At 37.4% G+C, this 24037-nt stretch overlaps 1 protein-coding gene across 4 annotated transcripts in view; it reads right to left on the bottom strand.

Moving 5' to 3' along the window:
* Positions 1-24037, bottom strand: part of LOC106061567 (uncharacterized) — a 156206-nt gene that overhangs the window by 37045 nt on the left and 95124 nt on the right. The gene's annotated exons all lie outside the window — the stretch shown is intronic.

Raw genomic sequence — 24037 nt, 5'->3', positions numbered from 1 at the left:
AGGCTTCGAGAAAATTGAAGGCAGACACTTCAATGGATTCCGTAAAAGGAAACTAAAATAGAGACAAAGGAGAAATCTTATTCTGGTCTAATAAATACTGAAGAGAATAAAATGAAAAGCCCTAAAGAGAATCGGACTTCATTTTTTTTCTTCTGAAAACCGGTTTCTAGTATTGAATGTTGATTCATTTAATTTGGGCGTGCATTATTAATAGAAAGGCACGTGCTGATCCGTGATTGGATCCGTGTGGGCAGGGCGTGCGAATCAATTGTCGGGTGGGACGCGAGGTGCTGGTCAAATCTGATGAGATTCCACATCTCGCCCGCCCCCAACCCCCAAACATAACCGTCACACGGCGAAATAGCAGAGTGCTGAAAACCAATTTAAAAACTGAAAGACAATGACTGGGTCACTAGGTAAATGTGTCATAGCTGCAATGAACGATTTATACCGGAGTGAGGTCACTAGGTTGAAGTTCAAGGTTAAATCTGACCACGTGGTCATCATGTTGTGTGATAAAGTTAAACTTTGGACACGGAGAAGACCAAACTACTATGAACTCAAATGTATTCCCAGGTTTTACTAGTGGACATTCAGCAAGTACTCGATCTCAAAACGTCAATATTGCAATGTGACAATAAAAGTAGCTATGTAATGGACATCATTCACCAATCGTAAACAAACAACATTTAGCCACGTGATAATATTGATAAAACAACGAAAATTACGTATCACGTGACAGCCTTTATGTATAGCGTAATTTGTATAGAAGATATAGAGAACCACGTGGCAAAATGTTGTTTGTTTACGATTGGTGAATGAGGTCCATTCTAGCCCAAAATACTTACAAAATTAAGTTGGCGATTTACCATGAATTCAAACTGACACCAATGTAATTTAATATCTTATGCTATATATTTATCCATGTCATTGTATTCTTATGTCTTATTGTAGTTAACTCTTTCTCTCCGTAATTATTTTCCTCGTTTCGATAGTATTATTCGTTTTGCTCATTTGTATTTCAATATCCTGTTAGGATTCAACTTCAACAACGTTTTTGTTTGTTATCGGAAAATGTTTATATTAGGTATAGAATTATAGGAGAATGCATGCTCTTTTTACACAACACAAATTAAAGTTTATAAATCTAAAAATCAACTTAGTTTAATGGGGGTCAAATCAACGTTGGCATCGTTAATTAGGAGAGAAAAAGTTAAGAGAGAGAGAGAGAAAGAAAGAAAGAGAGAGAGAGAGAAAGAAAGCAAGAAAGAGAGAGAGGGAGAGAGAAAGAAAGAGAGAGAGAGGGAGAGAAGGGAGAGAGGGAGAGAGAAAGAAAGAGAGAGAGAAAAAGAAAGAAAGAGAGAGAGGGAGAAAGAAAGAAATAGAGAGAGGGAGAGAGAAAGAAAGAGAGAGAGAGAAAGAAAGAAAGAGAGAGAGGGAGAGAGGGAGAGAGAAAGAAAGAGAGAGAGAGAAAGAAAGAGAGAGAGAGAGGGAGAGAGAAAGAAAGAGAGAGAGAGAGAAAGAAAGAGAGAGAGAGAGAGAGAGAGAGAGAGAAAGAAAGAGAAAGAGAGAGAGAGAGGGAAAAAAAGAAAGACACATAAGATGACAAAGACTCGATGAGAGAGAAAGACCCCCCCCCCACCAAAAAAAATAAATATATAAATAAAATGATGATGAAAAAGTGGCCCCATCGACCAGGAGCTACGTGACTAATATCATTATTGTGATTGATAGTATTGTTAAGTAATTTAAGTTTCAACATGACCTGCTGACTCTCTCTCTCTCTCTCTCATGACTACATATTTTTTATTTTCTACACAAACAATACCATGAGAGTTTTAAAAAGGTAATGTCAGTGACCGACGTGTCACCGTGTTGACCTTTGTTTACTTTGTCACATAGGAAATTACACTGTCAATGTTTGTATTTCTGTGTGCCTGATTTAGTAGAGAAACATAAGCAAAATATAAATTAAAAAATAAACATCTAAACTTTTCTTTTTCTTTGTTTGTTTTTAGTTGGGAATAACTACATATTTAATGCTACATATCTCAATACTGTAATATTTATTTCCCTTTTCTGTATAAAGAAATATAAACTAATTACCACTAATATTTTAGTCAATTGGTCACATTTTTTAAAATTTTGTTTACTTAGGGACAATGTACACTAATTCAACTTGATCCGAGAATGGGAAGTGGTATACGACGAAGTGAGTTGATAGAAGCTTTGTAAATAACTCTATGGCTGATGGTCAATATCTGATAGACAAGATGCGGCCAAAAGAAATAACTGGTTTCGGCTTACTATTAGGTCAAGGATGAATTTCGGACCAAATTCAGTTTCTGCCTCAGTTTGGGCATGTGAATGCCTCAGTTTGGGCATGTGAATGCCTCAGTTTTAGGACTCTCTGACAGGGTAGCTTTCTTTCTCTTTTTCTTGTCTAGCATCGCTACAGCAATTCTGCTTTGTACCAACACACACAGTCACAGTCTGCCTCCATGTTGTCTTATCTGGCGCGATATCCACCCATATATTTTCTTTGATGCAGACATCTCTGTATCTTGGGTCTCAGTCTGGTCCCAGCAGCAAGTTCATCATATAGGATAAAGTTCCCTTGTGGTCTATAGGGCAGATGATGTAAAGGTCATCTGTTGCTGTGGCCTACGGTTAACGAGGGTGTTATGTGCCCAACACAACACAACGACCAACTTCCTTTACTTTTCCACAACTAATATCAGGTACCCATTAGAGCTGGGTGGACTCAGAGGCACCCGAAGATCCCGAAATTAAAAATCCCAGTCTTCACAAGGATTCGAACCTCGGACCCCGGTTCGGAAGCCAAGCGCTTAACCGCTCAGCCACCACGACTCCTACATATAGGGTGTCATTTTAAATTCATCCATCTGGTTTCTGGAGTGTGGGTGACATGATCCAACGTAGGCATGTGGGTGACATGTCTGATCCAACGTAGGCATGTGTGTGACATGTCCGATCCAACGTAGGCATGCGGGTGACATGTCCGATCCAACGTAGGCATGTGGGTGACATGTCCGATCCAACGTAGGCATGTGGGTGACATGTCCGATTCAACGTAGGCATGTGGGTGTCATGTCCGATTCAACGTAGGCATGTGGGTGACATGTCCGATTCAACGTAGGCATGTGGGTGACATGTCCGATTCAACGTAGGCATGTGGGTGACATGTCCGATTCAACGTAGGCATGTGGGTGACATGTCCGATTCAACGTAGGCATGTGGGTGACATGTCCGATCCAACGTAGGCATGTGGGTGACATATCCGATCCAACGTAGGCATGTGGGTGACATGTCCGATCCAACGTAGGCATGTGGGTGACATGTCCGATCCAACGTAGGCATGTGGGTGACATGTCTGATCCAACGTAGGCATGTGGGTGACATGTCCGATCCAACGTAGTCTTCTCTATGTCAGAAGAACCAAGGCACCGTGCATATCGGCCAGTTTGAAAACTTTCTGACTGGAGACACAATACCTCAATGAGATGCAGGCAGGCAGCACAAGTGGAAACTGTCTAATGGATGCTCCTGTATGTTAATGAGATATAAGACATTGCAAATGGCCTCACGCCAAACAAAAAAAGACTGGGCATCACATTATAAGGTATAGAAGTAGTGCAGTGATAGTAGAGATAGTGGTAGTAGAGATAGTGGTGGTTTATGTAGTGGTGCAAAAAAAGAAATTCTTAATCGATCAACGGCCTTGACAAAGGCAAAATATGTAGGTCACGGTTGAGGCTGCGTATCTACGGGAAATATTGCATTTCTCATTAATCTTCGGACTCGAAGACTCGCCTTCTTCTTATTATTATGTAGTGGTAGTGTATGTAGTGTTCTGAATAGTAAATGTAGCTTAAAATCTGCACTCGACAATTTCACAACAGAATGTGGTCGCCTGGAGGCAGACACTAATCTCAGTGGCAGAGAATCGATTCTGCTACTTGTCGTTGTATAAACTGTGACACTTGTTACTTGCGTTGTATAAACTGTGACACTTGTTACTTGCGTTGTATAAACTGTGACAGTTGTTACTTGTCGTTGTATAAACTGTGACACTTGTTACTTGCGTTGTATAAACTGTGACACTTGTTACTTGCGTTGTATAAACTGTGACACTTGTTACTTGCGTTGTATAAACTGTGACACTTGTTACTTGCGTTGTATAAACTGTGACACTTGTTACTTGCGTTGTATAAACTGTGACAGTTGTTACTTGCGTTGTATAAACTGTGACACTTGTTACTTGCGTTGTATAAACTGTGACAGTTGTTACTTGCGTTGTATAAACTGTGACAGTTGTTACTTGCGTTGTATAAACTGTGACACTTGTTACTTGCGTTGTATAAACTGTGACAGTTGTTACTTGCGTTGTATAAACTGTGACACTTGTTACTTGCGTTGTATAAACTGTGACAGTTGTTACTTGCGTTGTATAAACTGTGACAGTTGTTACTTGCGTTGTATAAACTGTGACAGTTGTTACTTTTCGTTGTATAAACTGTGACAGTTGTTACTTTTCGTTGTATAAACTGTGACAGTTGTTACTTTTCGTTGTATAAACTGTGACACTTGTTACTTGTCGTTGTATAAACTGTGACAGTTGTTACTTGCGTTGTATAAACTGTGACAGTTGTTACTTGCGTTGTATAAACTGTGACAGTTGTTACTTTTCGTTGTATAAACTGTGACAGTTGTTACTTTTCGTTGTATAAACTGTGACAGTTGTTACTTTTCGTTGTATAAACTGTGACAGTTGTTACTTGTCGTTGTATAAACTGTGACAGTCGTTACTTGTCGTTGTATAAACTGTGACAGTCGTTACTTGTCGTTGTATAAACTGTGACAGTCGTTACTTGTCGTTGTATAAACTGTGACAGTCGTTACTTGTCGTTGTATAAACTGTGACAGTCGTTACTTGTCGTTGTATAAACTGTGACAGTCGTTACTTGTCGTTGTATAAACTGTGACAGTCGTTACTTGTCGTTGTATAAACTGTGACAGTTGTTACTTGCGTCTCTTTCTTTAAAAACAAAGCTATGAACACTGAAGAACATCTTCAAAACCACAAGATTTATTTTTTTAAACTCTAAACAGGAAAAGTATTAAAATATTCTTTAAAAAAACAAAGCTTATATTCAGTGTAGTTGTATCAATTAGTTTGGATAAGTCATATGCAGATAGGATTAAACTATAATAACAAAGATAAAGGCATATTCCTTGTTCCATTTGCTAGGACAAATTTGTACAAATGCCCCTCCTTCCCTAGTGCTAGTAGAGCATGGAATGGGTTGCCTGAGCTAGCCAGGAAAACCAGTGAATTGGCGGAATTTAGGTCATTGGTTAATATGCAAAACTAAATGCATGACGCGTAGGACGTAATCATCTTCTTTTTTTTTGAAGTAATGTTTGTATTTTATAAGATAAGATAAATCTTTACCATAGAAATATTTTTATGAATTTGTTTTTTTCCCCCCACTTTTAGCTTTCTCAATGCGCTATGATCCTATCACTTGTCTGGACCAGTTGTGAAAGGGGGAGGCAAGAAGGGAGTATCTTGGCGAATGTTTATATGAGCGTTTTTTTTAATGCTTATAAATATTTACTCAGGGTTCGTGTCCTTCCTTAAGGGGACTAATTCAACGTATACCACCACGTCTGTTAAGTAAAATTTCTTTCCCTTGCTCATTATACCAAACAAATTAATTAATTACATATAGTAAATAAACTAATTGATTAATTCTTTTTTTTTAAGCGGTCCCCGAAAGAGGAAAAGGCGCTATTAGTTTTGTGTGACATGTCTGTCCGTCCCGTAAACTAGAAAAGATAGTGAAAATTCGACATCATAATGTTTTAGTCCATTCAAAGTTCTGATGCCACGGCTACTTTTTTCTTTTCTAAAAGCGAAAAATCTAATTTTTTTAATCACTTATGCAAGCAGATTTTTCATAAAAATAAACCTCTTTTACAACTATTCACTAATAATAGTGGCAAATACAGCAGGCTTTTTAGTAGGGGAGATATCCATTCACCTTATTTTAAACACATTTATGCAAATGGTTTTAGACTTCTTGTTTAAAAAAAAATAATTTACCTTTGTATTGCTACGTTATATAAGTTCTGTTCTAATAACTACAACATGTACCCAAAAATAATGTAAATTTTTTTTAAAGAGAAAAAAATATATTTAGTATGCATGTTGGACTTAATTTAAAGCAACAATTAATAAGTAGGTTTATCGCGTGAACTGCAGTGCCAAGCATCGGGTCACAATACACTTTTTTTACGGAAATGTTTTTTTTCTTTTTTTGAGGATTTGAATAAGAGATTGACCCTTTACAAAACAATTAGATCAAATAGATATTCATTATAAGACATCAGTAGACCAGGATGGCATTTCAGTTTAGATTCAATTTCACCTATCCTTTGGTCTGCTGGACCGCTGGGGCACCACACAAGATCTGTCAAACTTCTTTCTCCATTCTTCTCTGTCATTTGTCTCTAATAGAATTTCATTCTAGTGTTCTTTCTGAAAATATTGAGACCTGCCTTTTTACCAGCCTGGGTGGACCACTTCGGTTGCCGATTTTGAGTTTGTGTTTCCTTTCAAACTGTCTTTGTAGCCTTGTTGATTCTTGTGTTGTTGATGAAATAATTGTTAAAAATTTCATCTTAATCATTGAGTTGGTGTGAGAAAAATAATGTGTACAAACTTTTAACAATACAGGCAGAGTGAGTTGATGTTAAATTTGTATCTATAAATCTTCCTTGTAGAGCATGTATGGTGTCTTTGTATTGTATAAGCCAAGTTTGTTTGTTTCAAGCCATCACTGAAGTAGGGCTAGAGGGTTAGTTTTAAAACAATGCTAGGGTTAGGGTTAGTTTTAAAACAATGTTAGGGTTAGGGTTAGTTTTAAAACAATGCTAGGGTTAGGGTTAGTTTTAAAACAATGCTAGGGTTAGGGTTAGGGTTAAAACAATGCTAGGGTTAGGGTTAGTTTTAAAACAATGCTAGGGTTAGGGTTAGTTTTAAAACAATGTTAATAATAAAAAAAATAAATTAGACATTGCATCAATTTCTTCTTCTACTTCATCGTTCTCATTGTTATGTTGGAGTGTTCATATGACTAGACCAATACATGAGATGAACTGCGCAGTGGTTTCCAAATCAGGGAGCTCTCCATATAATTTTCTTTCTATTGGGGTGATTTGGGGCCAATGTCTTATACGGGCCTCTTGGTAGAGAGAGCAGTTTTGGAGGACGTGGTCGGCATTTTCTGGTGATACTCCACATGGGCAGATTTCACTGGTTCCAATTTTGAGCTTCCGGAACATGTGTTGTCGCATTCTGTTGTGTCCGGTCCTGAGTCGAAAGATTAGACGTTGGTCTTGTCGGGATAGCTTATAGTAAGCATCATCTTTCTTGTGATTTGGATGGGAGCTCGTCCATTTCTCATTTATTTTATCTACAATTAATTTCTTCATTTCTTCTGGATAGAGTGCAGAGTTTACTTGTGAGTTTGTTCTCCCACTCTTGGCGAGTGTGTCAGCCTTTTCATTTCCTGCTAGTTGTATGTGAGCTGGTATCCATTGAATAACAGTTTTTTTGCTGTTGTGGTTGAGCTTTGTGAGTGCTGTTCTGAGGTTTTTAATATAAGGGGAATCAGAGTTTTGCAGGCTTTGGAGGGTTGTTTTTGCGTCTGTTAGAAAGACAATCTGACTGTGAGGGGAACTTGGATGATTTGCTAGCATGGTAGCAGCTAGTGCTAGTGCTTCCCTTTCTGCTCTGTGACTGTCAGAGAGCTCTCCAGTTGCAAAGGATTTTTCTAGTTTTCCTCCATCTGGCCATTCGATAAGTATTCCAGCTCCTCCATTTGTGGTGGCTTTATGGGATGAGCCATCCGTGTAAACTCTGATCCACTGATTGCTAGGGTAATTGGTATGTAGAAAACAGTTCACTATTTCCTTGAGCTCTGTTGGTCTGTAATCAGATTTTCTTTTTATGTTTTCAATATGGTCCCTTATAGTAGGAAGAGGGCTTTCGTCCCAGGGTGGAGATTCATTATAGTGTATCGAGGATTCCAGAGTAATTTTTTCAAGTTGGTGTTTCTTTTTTAGGTTTAGAGATTCCTGTATGAAATTGGTCCTTTTGAGACGGTTTTTTGTGCCAGTTTTGTGGATTTTTGTTCTGAGTGGGTGCCTCTCCAAGGTTTCCAATTTAGTGAATTGGGAAAGGATTTTTATTTCTCTTCTTTCATCCAGAGAGATCAGGGCAGCGGTTTCCTCCATAGCTCTTATGGGTGTTGTTTTGATTGCTCCTGTCATTATCCTTAGACCAATATTTTGGACCTTGTCTATTTTCCTTAGGTTGGTTTGGGCTGCTGAGCCCCATGCTGTGGCACCATATATTGCATCAATTAATTTGAATCAATCAAGTAATTAATTCTAAATAGATGTAGACTAGCAATAATAAATGTGTGTGATTAGAAATCTTGTTAAATTGTTTTTGCTAAACGTATCTTTGCTTATAGCAAGCTCGGCGCAGTCCAATCACATTTGTGGACTAGTTTGGGGGGGGGGGGGGTTATCTGGGTGAATGTTTTCGGGCTGATTGTTTTAACAAAGTCTGATTTCGAATCGAGGTCTCGAGCCTTCATAATGGAATGCCGACGTGTGAGCCACAGAGCTATTCAAGTACTTATATAAGGTTTTTATTATGGGCGTAGCCGAGAGGGGGTGTTTTCTTTTTTTTTGCTTTAATTTTCTTTATTGTAGGTGATATTCTAATGTTAAACCATCACTTCCCCAGCACAGTCAAGAGGATTTTAAGTTAAAACCTCCCCCTCTTTAATTAAAAAGAATAATTAAAAAAAGCAAAAGACAGTCACCAAAATTTCATGAGCGTTGGCAAGGGGGTTTTGAGTTTAAACCCCCTCCAAAGTGCTTTGAGGTTAAAAAAACAACCCTCTTCAATATAAAACTTAAATAAAGTACAGTCACCAAATTATATGAGCTTAGCCAAGGGCGGCTTTGAGTTTAACCACACGTTCAGATGTTTTTAAGTTTAAGCCCCCTACTGAGAGTTTTGAATTTAAAACCCCCTCCAGATGATTTTCATTTTAAAACTCCCCAAACAGATGGTTTTGACAATAAAAGGGGTTTTGATCTTAAAACGCCCTTTCATATGATTTAAAGTTCAAAGCCCCCTCAAGAGGGTTTTTGTGTTTAAAACCCCTTTCATAAGGTTTTGAGTTTAAAACCCCTTTCATAAGGTTTTGAGTTTAAAACCCACTCTTTTTGAAGTATAACTAAAGAAAACAACGTACTAAATTCTTTAAGCGTATCCAAAGGGGCTTCGGGTCTAAAACCCCCGACAAGATGGTTTTAAGTTACAACCCTCCTCCAGAGCTTTGAATTAAAAAAACCCTTCCAGATAGTTTTGAGTTTTATACACCACAACAGATGGTTTTGACAATAAAACTCTCCTTTTCGATAAACAATTTAAAGCAAACTACAGTCACCTAATTCCATGAACGTAGCCAGGAGGGGTCTTGAGGTACTAGGCTCATGATTCTTATAGTCGTTTTGAGTTTAAAATTGTTAGCCAACGGCGTCATTGCTTATCTCCCCTTACTTTACTAATTTTCTATATTAAAAAAAATAATTAATTACGAATTATTGATTAACTAATTGGTAACTTTATTTATTGATTTATGTGTGGTCATTGACATTGAATAATTATTCAAGCTTGATCCAATAATGGTAAGTGGGAGAAACAAAGTGTAAAATATTCCACCCAGACAGACAGACAGACAGACAATGAGTTATTAAAAACCTTTGTAAAAAACAAAAAAGGACAACTTACTTTGTTTTATGTGTAAGCTAAATTAAAATGATGAATACTTCAATGCTTTAACATGAGAGGTTAGTTTGTTAATTCATAAAGGTCTGTTTGGCTTCATTTGTACATGTGTCATACGTTTTAATGACCGAACTTGAACACAATGCATACATCTGGTACAAAGCTGTTCAGGTCATAAGTGAACATTTATGTGAAGTTATAAAACCCAGCTTGGCAAGAGATGCCCTTGACCCCATATTCTAACCCAGTCTATTACCACAGGTCAAGGACAAAGTCAGAAAGACTGTGGTCGATGACTCTATGTTGGATAGCTTGGTGTAGAAAGAATGACATCGATACCTTATGTTGTGATCGCAACAATAGCAGTGATAGTTCCAGCGTTGGTATTCACAAGTTGTTTTTTGTTTTCAGTTTAACTCTTGAATAACTTTATGAATTATTTAGTTTCATACTAAAAAGAAAACGCAAAAGAAAACTAGTATTCTTGTTGCACATCCTGGGACAAACTCGTTTAAAAACTCTCTCTTACCAATCTTCTATCCGACCTTGAACGAATCGCCTGATACGATCATGAAAACCAGAAACTTTGAATACTTTGCTCGAAACCATAGATATATTTTTTGAATCAATTACAAACTAGTTAACTAGCACAAAAGCATACCAAGAATGTGCTATATATTCATTCTAAAAGCACACTTCTAGAAATAAAAACACGGTTACAAAGACATATTGTGTGGAAAGTGGAAACACAAACTCAAAATCGGCCCCCGAAGTGGTCCACCTAGGCAGGAAAAAAGGCAGGTTTCAATATTTTCAGAAGATTATCGGTTTTAAATTATATCAGAGGTGGTGTACCCAGGCAGGTAAACAGGCAGGTTTCAAAAACTCTATCGATTAATAGCAGGATAGCTGTGTACAATGCGATATCTATGAAAATGGTTATTAATAGTTGTTTTAAATTATGTCAAACTTATTTGCATAGTTATTAGATTTTTTCTCTTTAAAAAAAGTTTTTGTTTTTTTTTTGGTAAATGTAGTATTTAGTATGACAGAACTTACATAACTTAGCAATACAATTGTAAAAAAAAATATTTTTTGACCAAAAATCTAAAACCATTTGCATAAATGTGTTAAAAATGGTAAATAGTCATCTCCCTTATTAAAAAGCCTCCGGTGTATGTTACTATTAATAGTTAATAGTTGTAAAAAAGGTTTATTTTTATGAAAAAACTACTTGCATATCAAAATATAGTAAATCAAAGTAAAAAATTTGGTCCTATTCGAACCCATGACACCGCCATCTTCTAGAACTTACACATTTTCTGATTTGGACGGCGAGGAATGTATACTTTGGCGATTATTTATTTGTATCTTCATTTGTATGTAGATTTTTGGCTTTCAGAAAAGAAAAAAAGTGCGTTGTATCAGAAATTTGAATGATCTAAAATATCATGATGTCCGATTTTCATTTTCTCTTCTAGTTTCTGAGATCTAAACGGGACGGACGGACGGACAGACGAACAGACAGGCCACACAAAACTAATAGCGTCTTTTCACCTTTCAGGGGCCGCTAAAAAAATAAAAAATATATTTTAAAAAAGACAACACTTCCATCATTGAACTTCAAATATAACAAAATAATTTGTTTACAAAAAGTAAAACATTTGGTCCTATTCAAACCCATGACACCGCCATCTTCAAGAAATTACACATATTCTAATTCGGACATCGAGGAAGGTATACTCTGGCGATTATTTATTTGTATGTTCATTATATGGACATCTAGATCTAACACTAGACTACTTCTAGATCTAGAATCTAGATATAATCTTTATTAGATGCTTTCAATCTGTGTGTAATATTTCCTAGACAATTGATGCTTTCAATCTGTGTGTAATATTTCCTAGTTATCAAACTGTGGCGAGCTCAAAATCTAATATACTCATACATTTTTTACGGTGTCCATGACAACAACAAAATAGTACATGTCATGGCTTTAATTAGAGTCCTCGCCATAAGGAGCGCCATTTTTTGTTAATTCTCTTATTTTCAGATAGTATTGTAGCAAGTTTGTATGTGTGTGTGTGTACGTCTGCTTGGAGCAAAACTCCATGAACTTTCCGCCTGGCAATTGTTTACCCATCGGTTCGATATCTTTGATCGGCAATATGGCATCGAGCGGCTTTGGGAATATTAAACTGTTGCCGGTTCATTTCCCAAACAAGTAATTGATGTCAATAATCGATCGAATGTGCCGTCTCGATACCAGCAAACATCAACACTATTGGTTTGAGGCTACGGCAATCAATGTTTTTAAATTAAGGCTTAGAGATTATAGAATAGTTTTCCTTGTAGAACATCAGCTTAATTCAGAAGGATTGCGTCATTAGTTTGATGAAGCTGTATGCCTGAACTATTTCATTGATAGTAAAAGTTAATTGCAAAGTTTCAAAGTGTCTGCAAATCTGTAGCTTTGTACTGAATCTAATGAGTTATTCAGTTTCATCTTGAGAGTTATAAGGGTCAGTATTGCAGTGTAGCACTTGAAACAAAAGAGTTGACAAATAACTAAAAAAAAAACTTGTTAAAATTTTGTTTCTTCTCCCCCCCCCCCTTTTATAAGCCGACACCCTCGTACTCATACGAGGACACTAAGGAAAAAATAACAACATAAAAGTACTTTTTAGCGGAAGGGGAAAAGACGCTATTAGTTTTGTGTGAAATGTCTGTCCGTCCGTTCCGTTTAGATTTCGTAAACTAGAAAAGATATTAAAAATCGGACATCACAATATTTTAGACCATTCAAAGTTCTGATGCAACGGCTACTTTTTTTTTTTATCTGAAAGCGAAAAATCTAATTTTAATAATCAGTTACGAAAGTATTTTTTTAAAGAGAAAAAGCTAATTAGTATGCATTATAAGTTAGACCTAATTTAAAACAAATAGTAATGTTATAAATTTTATTTTCCTGAACTATTTTTAGTTTTTTTTTTTTTTTTTTTTTTTTAAGGTTTCGAATTAGAGATTGAGCCTTTTCAAAAAATTAGATCAATTATAAGACATCAGTTAGGCCAGGGGAGGCGCGGTATCTGAGCTTTAAAGCGCTTGGCTTCCAAACCGGGGGTCCCGGGTTCGAATCCTGGTGAAGACTGGGATTTTCATCTTTGGGCGCCTCTGAGTCCACTCAGCTCTAATGGTACCTCACATTAGTTGGGGAAAAGTAAAGGCGGTTGGTCGTTGTGCTGGCTACATGACACCCTCGTTAACCGTAGGCCCTAAAAACAGATGAACTTTACATCATCTGCCCTATAGACCACAAGGTCTAAAAGGGAACTAGTTAGGCCAGGTTCACATCTAACTTTACATTCACTTGCACCTATCCTTTGATCTGCTGGACCGTCGGGGCACTACACAAGATCTGTTAACTTTCTTTCTCCATTCTTATCTCTCATTTGTCTTTGATATAATTTCATTCGGATGTTCTTTCTGAAAATATTGAAGCCTGCCTGGGTGGACAACTTCTGGGGCCGATTTGGAGTTTGTGTTGCCACACAAACTGTCTTTGTAACCTTGTTAAATACAAAGCTTATCTAAGAAGAAGAACCGCAACCTCACACCATGTATCTAAATACTTTTGGATTTAACTCCCTTTCTCTATGTAAAACAAAATTAATTAATTACTACCAATTGTTTTTATTGATTCATGTATTGTCGTCGACTATCAACAATTATACAACATATCGACTTCATCCGAGAATAGACAGTTTTGAGTGAGTTAATATAAGCAAATAATAAAAGAGGACATGGTTTTAGAAAGGAGGACGACGATAGCATGACAACGTAAGCTTTTAAAAACTTGTTTGACAATTTAGTGGATGAAGCGTTTCTGAAGTATCGAAATGTCACCGACTGTAGCCATTAGTTCATCATTCTGTCCAACATATTTGTAGCACACTGCACACAGTTTCTTATAAGTGTGCAATGTATGTCACCGACTGTAGCCATTAGTCCATCATTCTGTCCAACATATTTGTAGCACACTGCACACAGTTTCTTATAAGTGTGCAATGCAAGAACAACATGTAAAATGTCTATCATTGAGTCCATTGTGTTGTGATGAACAAGAAAAGAAAGAAAAGTTCGTTCAAGGGAAACATTACGTCCCGAAATGAAATTTTAAAAAATGTATTAAAAAATCCCAAATCTTAAAACCATGTTGGATTATCTTTTCTGTTTGTTTGGAAGATCTATGAATACATCAGCACCTGCTTATGAAGGACTTGGACATCAAACATTTTGGTGTTTGTAAGTTTCTATCACAAGATAGACACAACTCAAGAAAACATTAAGAAACTGGAACAGACACAAAATAGAGCAGTGAGATTCATAACAAACGAATATTCACATTTGACTAGAGTAACACCTTTAGTAAAATCACTAAATTTAGAAAGCCTTCAGGACAGAAGGCTCAAAAGTAAAGTAGCAATCATACATAAAACACTGAACCATAATCTTCAAATACAAAAACAAAATTTAATAAAAATCCTCTGAAAGACACAAAGATAAAGGCACATTCCTCGTCCCATATGCTAGGACAAATTTGTAAAAATACTCCTTCTTCCCTAGTGCTATTAGAGCATGGAATGGGTTGCTTGAGCTAGACAGAAAAACAAGTGACTTGGCAGAATTTAAGTCATTGGAAGGAGGACATGTCCTACTTTAGCCTAACGTCAGAGAACCAAAATTTATAGTCGTTCTAGGATATAGTTCGTCCATCGTGATTCGATGATTACCACTTTTGTCATCCAGTTGGCTGAGGGCTTTGCACTGGGGTTTTATGCGTCCTCGTGGTGCTGGTGAGACCTATGTGAGCCCGGAATGTTTGGCTGCACACTGGGCAGGTTATTCCAGCTGGAGCTAGTGTCATTGGCCTTGCTTTTCTTCTCTGGCGTTTTTCTTCTGCCAGCGTGGTTCTCTTCTCCTCAGCAACCTGTGCGCCAGTTTTCACATCGCGACGCCATGATGCTCTGTCATGTGCCTCTGTCTCCCAGGTGGCTGGGTCTATGCTGAACGTCTTCAGAGAAGCTTTGAGGGTGTCCCTGAAGCGTTTTCCTTGCGAGCGCTTTCCTTCCCTTAATTGGCCATACAGTAGTCGTTTAGGGATGCGTCGGTCTTTCATTCTGCAGACGTGTCCTGCCCATCGCAGCTGGGACTACATCAGGATTGTGTGGATGCTTTGCAGACCCGCTCTTCGAAGGACTTCAGTATCTGGTATTTTTTCCTGCCATTTGACATTCAGTATTTTTCTTAGACATGTCATGTGGAGGTGGTTTAGTTTCTTTGCATGTTTTCTGTACACTAGCCACGTTTCTGAGGCATAGAGCAATGTGGAGGGTGACAGCTCGATAGATCCCTAGATTTGTATTTGTGATGATACCTCGTCTGTTCCAGACATTTTAGACAGTCTGCCATAGGATGCACTGGTCTTGGCGATACGCAGGTCGATTTCATTATCGATCTTTCCGTTTCGGAAGAGTGTGCTGCCACGATTTGTGAATCTGTCCACTGCATCTATATCATGTCCATTTATCTTGATGCTTGGATCCGAGTAGGCTTTCCCTGGAGCAGGCAAGTATAAGACTTCGGTCTTACCTACATACCATAGTGTCAAATGTCGTATGCAGCATTTTACCTACATACCAAAGTGTCAAATGTCATATGCAGCATTTTACCTACATACTAATGTGTCACATGTCGTATTCAGCATTTTACCTACTTTATAAAGTGTCACATGTATTCAGCGTTTTACCTACATATCATGGTGTCACATGTATTCAGCATTTTACCTACATATGGTGTCACATGTATTCAGCATTTTACCTACATATCATGGTGTCACATGTCGTATGCAGCATTTTACCTACATACCATAGTGTCACATGAGTGCTCTGTGTGATGACAACTGGCATGACATTAGGAGACAAGCGACACGACATTACAACACACATCCACAATCAATAATGAGCTGTAGCAGGAGACTTGCAACTAGATGTTTGGGGGAGGCTGCACTGAAGGACGATGTAGCCAGACATTCATTACAGAGTGGGACTAGGCGACAGCGCGTGCAGAGACAGTCTGTGATCCGAAAATCTTGGCATTTACACGTACGACATCCCCCCCCTCCCCCCACGGCCAGTATACGTCAAGTCCTCTACAACCACATTCTTTCACTTCACTCACTTCACGAGACCACACTGTAGTTTTAGCGTACACTACTTTTCATGTGACGTCAAAAACATGGCTTACATATCGACGACACGCGGAAGGCTACAGACAAATAGCAGTGATGAGGCTTATTAATTGCTATATAACTATCCCAAGCATTATTTTTTTTTCCTTAGGCATTCTCTTTCTATCACGCTGAAATATAGTTCATTGAAAGCAATTTTTGTCGTTCTGTTAATCTCTCTTTCTCTCGTTCCTGTTCCGACACTCTCCTGCTCACTCTCTCTCTATATACAGAGAGAGAGAGAGAGAGAGAGAGATCTTTATATCCTTTTTTCTTTCTCACATTCAGTATTTCTTCTCTTTCTGTTATCCTTCCTCTCTCTTACCCCGATGATCATTCAGACTGTATAGATAAAGAGACTGCAGCACTTCTTATTTCATTCAGACTGTATAGATAAAGAGACTGCAGCACAGCGTATTTTATTCAGACTGTATAGCACTAGCGGATCCAGAACTTTGGAGTGGGGGGGGCGATTATTTTCCAAACCCTAACCCTAACGCCCAGTAAACCCTAACCCTACGCATAAACGTGCATACAGCTCGCGCGCGCGCGCGCACACACACACACACACACGCACGCACACACACACGCACACACACACACGCACACACATATATATGTATATATATATATATAAATATGAGAATAAAAAAAGCAGCATTTCTCAACCTTCGGCGAAAACCAAAACAACTGGGGCAGCGCTATAAGGTTCTCTGGTGAAGTTCGGGGCGAAGCCCCGACGCCATAAGCGTTTTCTTGCTTTTTTCACTGCAGAAACGCATTCTCCTGACAAGTACAGCTCATTATTCATCAATGGAGTTCGGGGCGAAGCCCCGACGCCAAAAGCGTTTTCTTGCATTCTTCATTGCAGAAACGCATTCTCCTGACATCTACAACTCATTACCCATAAATGAAGTTCGGGGCGAAGCCCCGACGCCAAAAGCGTTTTCTTGCATTCTTCTCTGCAGAAACGTATTCTCCTGACATCTACAACTCATTACTCATAAATGGACTTCGGGGCGAAGCCCCGACGCCAAAAGCGTTTTCTTGCATTCTTCACTGCAGAAACGCATTCTCCTGACCTGAAGCTCATTATTCATACTATTAAAAAACGACCTTTCGAATAATGTTGTACTTGAAAAATATTCTAATTTGAATTTATAGACCCATAATACATTGCAAATAAAACCGATTTGTTCCTTGAAAAGATAGGATACCCCACGTATTTAGATTTTTGCTTTGAGGATCGCCGCCGAAAAAAAACTTATTCGATAAATAGTATTCAAGAAAACTCTAGCATAAATTGTGAGTTATAGTCCCAAATTTATTTAGCTAGAAAAATATCAGATTGAGTAAAGGTTGGGAAAAGGCGACTATGAAAACGTTATTTGAGTTTAGAACTCATCTCAATCATGACTCTTATACTGAAAAATTTCGTTTGAATTCTAACTTTTCCAAAAAATACTTATGATAACTTCATGTGAAATTACAAAAACTCTGTCTGGAAATGGGAATGGCGGTAGAGTGAATACGATTAATCCTCGCTCCTTTACTAATTTCTGCTAAAAATTGCATTTGGCATTAAAGAATAGGTATGGGGCGACTCGATATAAGAATTTAATTTATAGTATATATAAATTATATTAGTGACAGATTTGTTTAATTTTGTAATTTCTTAACTATAATACAAAAAGAAAAAGTATTGATTTGTCCGATGGGGGAAATGCGATTGCATGTATCGCCCCTCCCACCTGGTACAACCCTTTTTCATTTAAATTTTCTAATGATACAATTTGAGATTAGAGTGTGGTACGACATATTTACAATGGGTCACATATCAATACGTAGTTTATATTATATAGATATTCAACTAATTTTATTCACAAACTATGATTCTCCACAAAAATAGGACCGCCCCCCCAGCACTCAGAGGGCTAGAGTGGGGAGGGCAGTACATGCAATCGTCCCCCCCCCCCCCTCACCCCACCGAATCGGCCAAAATACCAGAAAGGGAGCGACATAATATAAAATTTATATATTAATTCAACTAATTTTGTTCACAAACTATGATTTCTCAATAAAAACGGACCGCCCCCCCCCCACTCAAAGGGTTTAGGTGGGAAGGGCAGAAGAGGTATTCGTCCCCTCCCCCCAACAATCGGCAAACAGGGAACGACATAATATAAAGATCGGTCAAAATATCAATAACAAGTTACAAGGATATAGATATTTAATTGATTTTGTTAGCAGGCCGTGATCTCTACCAATAAATTGGACCGCCCCCCCCACTCGAAAGTTAAGGGGGGGGGGCGGGATTGATACCATCGCCCCCTCCCGACCCCACCAAATCGGTCAACATACTAGAGGAAGGGGGGGCGAAATAATCTAAAAATAGGTTGAAATATAAATAATTAGTATATATTTTTAACATAAGTAATAAATTCGTATACAAATTGTGTGAATCCTATACTAAAGTTCGTCCGCCCCCTCCCTGGGGGGGGGGTCGGCCGAGTGGGGGGGGCGATCGCCCCTACCGCCCCCCCCCCTGGATCCGCCAGTGCTGTATAGATAAAGAGACTGCAGCACAGCGTATTTCATTCAGACTGTATAGATAAAGAGACTACAGCACAGCGTATTTCATTCAGACTGTATAGATAAAGAGACTGCAGCACAGCGTATTTCATTCAGACTGTATAGATAAAGAGACTGCAGCACAGCGTATTTCATTCAGACTGTATAGATAAAGAGACTGCAGCACAGCGTATTTCATTCAGACTGTATAGATAAAGAGACTACAGCACAGCGTATTTCATTCAGACTGTATAGATAAAGAGACTGCAGCACAGCGTATTTCATTCAGACTGTATAGATAAAGAGACTGCAGCACAGCGTATTTTATTCAGACTGTATAGATAAAGAGACTGCAGCACAGCGTATTTTATTCAGACTGTATAGATAAAGAGACTGCAGCACAGCGTATTTCATTCAGACTGTATAGATAAAGAGACTGCAGCACAGCGTATTTTATTCAGACTGTATAGATAAAGAGACTACAGCACAGCGTATTTTAGCTCGTTACATTTGGCTTCATGATTTATTCAGAACTATTTGAACTCTTCATTGCCACAGCCCCCGGGGGGCCCCATGTCTACAGGGTGCCGCTCATGTTAACAAATCATTGATTTGAATCTGGTTTCGTATATGTTCCAGCTTATTACCATATCGTTATATAAACTGCAATGAAAGCTAGATGAGTCAATCTGAGTGATACGTCCTTTATGTATGAATCGTTTCAATAGTTCCTGTTTCCATTCAAAACTTATTGAACTGATACAATGGAGAAGTAGACGTTAGAACGTGGAGGCACATGCCATCAATACGAGGTATTACTTCAAAAGGCGGAACTGCAGTCTATATGACTAGTCATTATTGTTATAGGATATATTGTCCTTGATATACTGCACTTTATGACATTTCTTTATTGCTATGGGACATTTCTTTATTGCTATAGGACATTTCTTCATTATTATAGTGAAAGTCAAAGTTTTTTTTTTATAACATTTCATTCATAGTTATGTGACAGTATTTCTATGTTAAATGAATTTCCTTTATCGTTATTGACAATTCTTTATTGTTATAGGTCAGCTTTTTATTGCTATAGGACATTTCTTCGTTGTTATAGGACTTTCCTTCATTATATGCCCACTGCGTAGATAGACAGATAGGTAGATAGATAGATAGATAGATAGATAGATAGATAGATAGATAGATAGATAGATAGATAGATAGATAGATAGATAGATAGGTAGGTAGGTAGGTAGTTAGGTAGATAAAGGCATGTGTGTGTGTCATACAGACATTTTCTATTGTAAACAAAACTAGGATTACATTCTAATAGATAAATCAGTCTAGTCTGGCTGAAAACAATGTCTATTGGAGTCTAGCCTATTACGATTCACATAAGATTCACATAAGATTTCTAAAAGATCTACTTACAGTGATTTTTCTAACCAGACGTGGTAATGGATTTCAAAAAGCAATTAATTCTTGTTTAATTAAAGATTGAACATTTTATTTTGATTATATTTAATTCCTTGTTTATTAGTGTCTTCTTCTTCTTAGCACTGAACTCCTGTATGCTGATGATGCAGCCTATTGTGGCTGATTCTGATATTCAGCTTCAGTCCCTGGTTGACAAACTATCTGCTGCTGCCAGAAGTTCGGCTTAAATATTAGTCAAAGCAAGACTAAGATACTAGTTCAGAACACAAACACTGCACCTCAAGTAAGCATTAACGGCCAACCACTAGACATTGTTGATCACTTTTGTTACCTTGGCTTCATCATATCCAACAACACTCTACTGGATAAAGACATAAACAACGGGATAGCCCAAGCAATGAGCACCTTGTCACGGTTGCAGAAAAGAGTCTGGGACAACATATTGCTGACTAGCAGTACTAAAGCCCTAGTCTACCGGACCTGTTTGATGAACACTTTGCTATTCGGAAGTGAAACATGGTCAACCTACTCATGGCAGGAAAAAATGCTAAATGTGTTCCACTTCCGATGCCTAAGGCGGATCTTTAAATTAAGGTGGCAAGATAAAATAACCAATGAGGAAGTGCTACGAAGAGCAGAGTGCCAGGACATCCGCTCTGTTATCAGCAGCAGACGCCTTGGCTGGCTTGGTCACGTTCGTAGAATGCTAGTAGGTCGACTTCTACAAGACATTCTGTATGGCCATCTAATTGAAGGCAGGAGAGCCGCTAGTCGGCCACTTTTACGGTATACGGATGTGGAAAAAGTAGCACTGGATAGATCCACATGGAGAGAGAGCATAAAGGAAGGGTCTCGGATTGCAGATGCCATACACAACAGAAGCAGAAAGAAGGGTGAAAATGCAACGGCGCCTGGTGATTACATATACCTAACCTGCGACCGCAGCTGTGTATCAAGGATTGGCCTCTTTAGTCACACAAGAAGTTGCAAAGGGAAAAGATCATCTCTCGAGACGTAAAATGCCACAGGCAGTTTATTAGTGGTAGAACATTTTGTTTTGATTCTATCCCGATGGATACAAGTTGTCTAGATACTCTTTGTTTTTATTGAAATTGATATGAACTTTCTTTTATAGGAGGGAAAGTCGGTCAAATGGCTAGAGCCACATTTTCAATGTTTGTTTGTTTTTTTAGTAACTTGTTCAATGTTTTGAGAGAGAGAGAGAGAGAGAGAGAGAGAGAAGGGGAACGGGGGAGGTGAAAATCTGGTGGAATTTCATCGTTATCGTTTTTTAAAAGCATTTACAAAAAAAAAAAAAGGGGAGAGAATGACCTGAATTCGAATTCATGGCTCAAGTCTCCTCAAGCTAACATTCTAACCAATCTGCTAGTAAGGTGAGTATGAAAAGATTGTATAGTTATCTATTGTTTATTTCAAGCTTACTTTAAAGTGGCCACCTATAAATGAGTCTAATTCAGCGTATACTACCATCTCAGTCAAGTATAATTTATTTCCCTTGTTCGAGATACAAAACAAAATAATTAATTACTAATAGTAAATTAAACTAATTGGTTAGATTTTAATTGATTCTTATGCTGTCAGGTAAAAGAAATAATTGTGCAAATTTTTAGCTTGATCAGAGATTGGGTGTCGGAGAAAAAACATATATAAACATTTTACCAGACAGGCAGACAGAGTGAGTTGACAATAAGCTTTGTAAAAACGTCAAAAATCTCAGAAACATTTCAGGTAGAGAGAAACAGTCTGACAAAATTATGCACTAGGTAAAAGTAACACCGTTCAGAAAATATAAGGTCAGTTGCCGTACTAACGATAACATCACATTGGACGAACGGGAGTGTAGAGTAGAATGACGTATTAAAATTATAACACAAACATACTGTTCAGATTGACCAATTGTATTGACGGATCTTGTAAAATTAAAAAAAAAAAACTTTAAAAAAAAGGGTGAGAACTGTTAATTTATAGCTATATCTATCAATACAATAAGATTTATTTGCTTTTATCAAAGTCGAAATAAATAATTAAATTATCAATAATTAATTGGCTAATTAGTTGTTTGTTTTTTTTTTACTGATTCATGTTTTATTAGGTACTATAAATATTTGTGTAAAGTTTTTCCCATAGACTTATATATACTATATCTAGACTGGATGTGGAGACTTTTTAACACTACAAAAAATGTCATGAAATGTTTTTAGAAAGTTGGATCAAGGCGTTTTTTGTAAAGTAGCCAACAAAAGTAGAGGCTATTTTTTTCAACCCTAACCTATGTAACATATAATTTAAGTTTTAGATCTAGATCTAGTAATAGAACATCAAAAATAAGAGTACTCTCGTCTCATAATTATTATTTTGCAATTTCTAGATACATAATCTTCTTTATCAAAAGACTGAATGCAACACTAAATTGTGATTTTTTGTGTTTTTTTTGATAATCAATTACTAGATCTAGGTCTAAAAAATAAAATTATATGTTACATAGGTTAGGGTTGAAAAAAACAAACTTAACTTCTTTGAACTACTTGACAAAACAACACCTTGATCCAACTGTCTACAAAATGTTCACGAGCGATCAGTCGCGGATATTAATTTATTTCCGGTTTTCAGTCTAGTAGTAGATATATGTCTATGGTTTTAACTTGATCCGAGATATGTGCGTGAAAGTAACATGTACGAAACCTGGCGCAGACAAAGTCAATATAAGTTTTGTAAAAATACCTTTTAAAAAAAACAGCATCATTTATTTTGAATCAATAACATAATTATTTTTACTACATCTAGACTAACAATAATCAATGTGTGCGATTGTTTAGCACAGTTTTCATGCTTATAGCATGCTCAGAGAGCCATGATCCAATCACGTTTGTGGACCAGTTGGGGAGGGGAACGAAGTTGTATTTTAGAGAAAATTTCCGTGCTACCTTTTCAAAAAAACAGTTTTTTTGTTTTTTTTTAATTACTCGAGTCTGAGTCCGAACTCAAGGTTTTGAGAGACCGACAAGCAATTCATGTACTTATAATATTAAACGGTACTTAATTTCTAGCGCAACCGTTTTGGCGCAGCCATTGTGACGCGACAGTTTTGGTGCGACCGATTTGGCGCGAGATGTTTTGGCGCTAGCCGTTTTGGCGTATGGAACGTTTTGGCGCAAGGTATTTTGACTATAATTTAAGAAACACTTAGCTTTTATAACAAATTTTATTTAACTTTACCATATTTTTGTATGTATAGAATGAATTCTATACCCATATATAAAATTGTTTTTTTTTATAAAGTTTTGATTATTTTATGAATATGTAATAGTATGTTGGCTGATTTGATGGAATTCGGGGCGATTGCATTAATCTCGCTCCTTCGACAATAACCCTCCGAGTGGGAGGGTTCTACTTTTTGTGTAGAAATCACAGTTTGTTAATAGAATTAGTTACATTATCTATAAGCTACTTAATGATATTTTAACCAATCTTTATACTATGTCGCACACTTTTTCTAGTATATTGGCTGATTCAGTGTGTGTGTGGGGTGTGTGATTACATCTACTACACTCTCCACCAAAAACCCTTGAAATGAGAGGGTGGTCCAATTTATAGGAAGAGATCATGGTGTATGAACCAAATTGTTTGAATGTCCATGTAATAAATCTATCAAAGCTACTTATTGATATTTGAATCCATTGATTTATTATGTTGTGTCCTAACACACTCTAATCTCAAATTAAATCATTACTAAATATAAATTAAAGAGGGTGGTTGGTATCAGGTGGGACAGTGGGAGGGGCGATAGATGCAATCACCCCCATCCTGGACAGTCCGATACTTTTTCA

This window comes from Biomphalaria glabrata, chromosome 8, assembly GCF_947242115.1.
Source record: "Biomphalaria glabrata chromosome 8, xgBioGlab47.1, whole genome shotgun sequence".
Taxonomy (NCBI): domain Eukaryota; kingdom Metazoa; phylum Mollusca; class Gastropoda; family Planorbidae; genus Biomphalaria; species Biomphalaria glabrata.
This window is presented reverse-complemented; position numbering and strand designations above follow the sequence as displayed.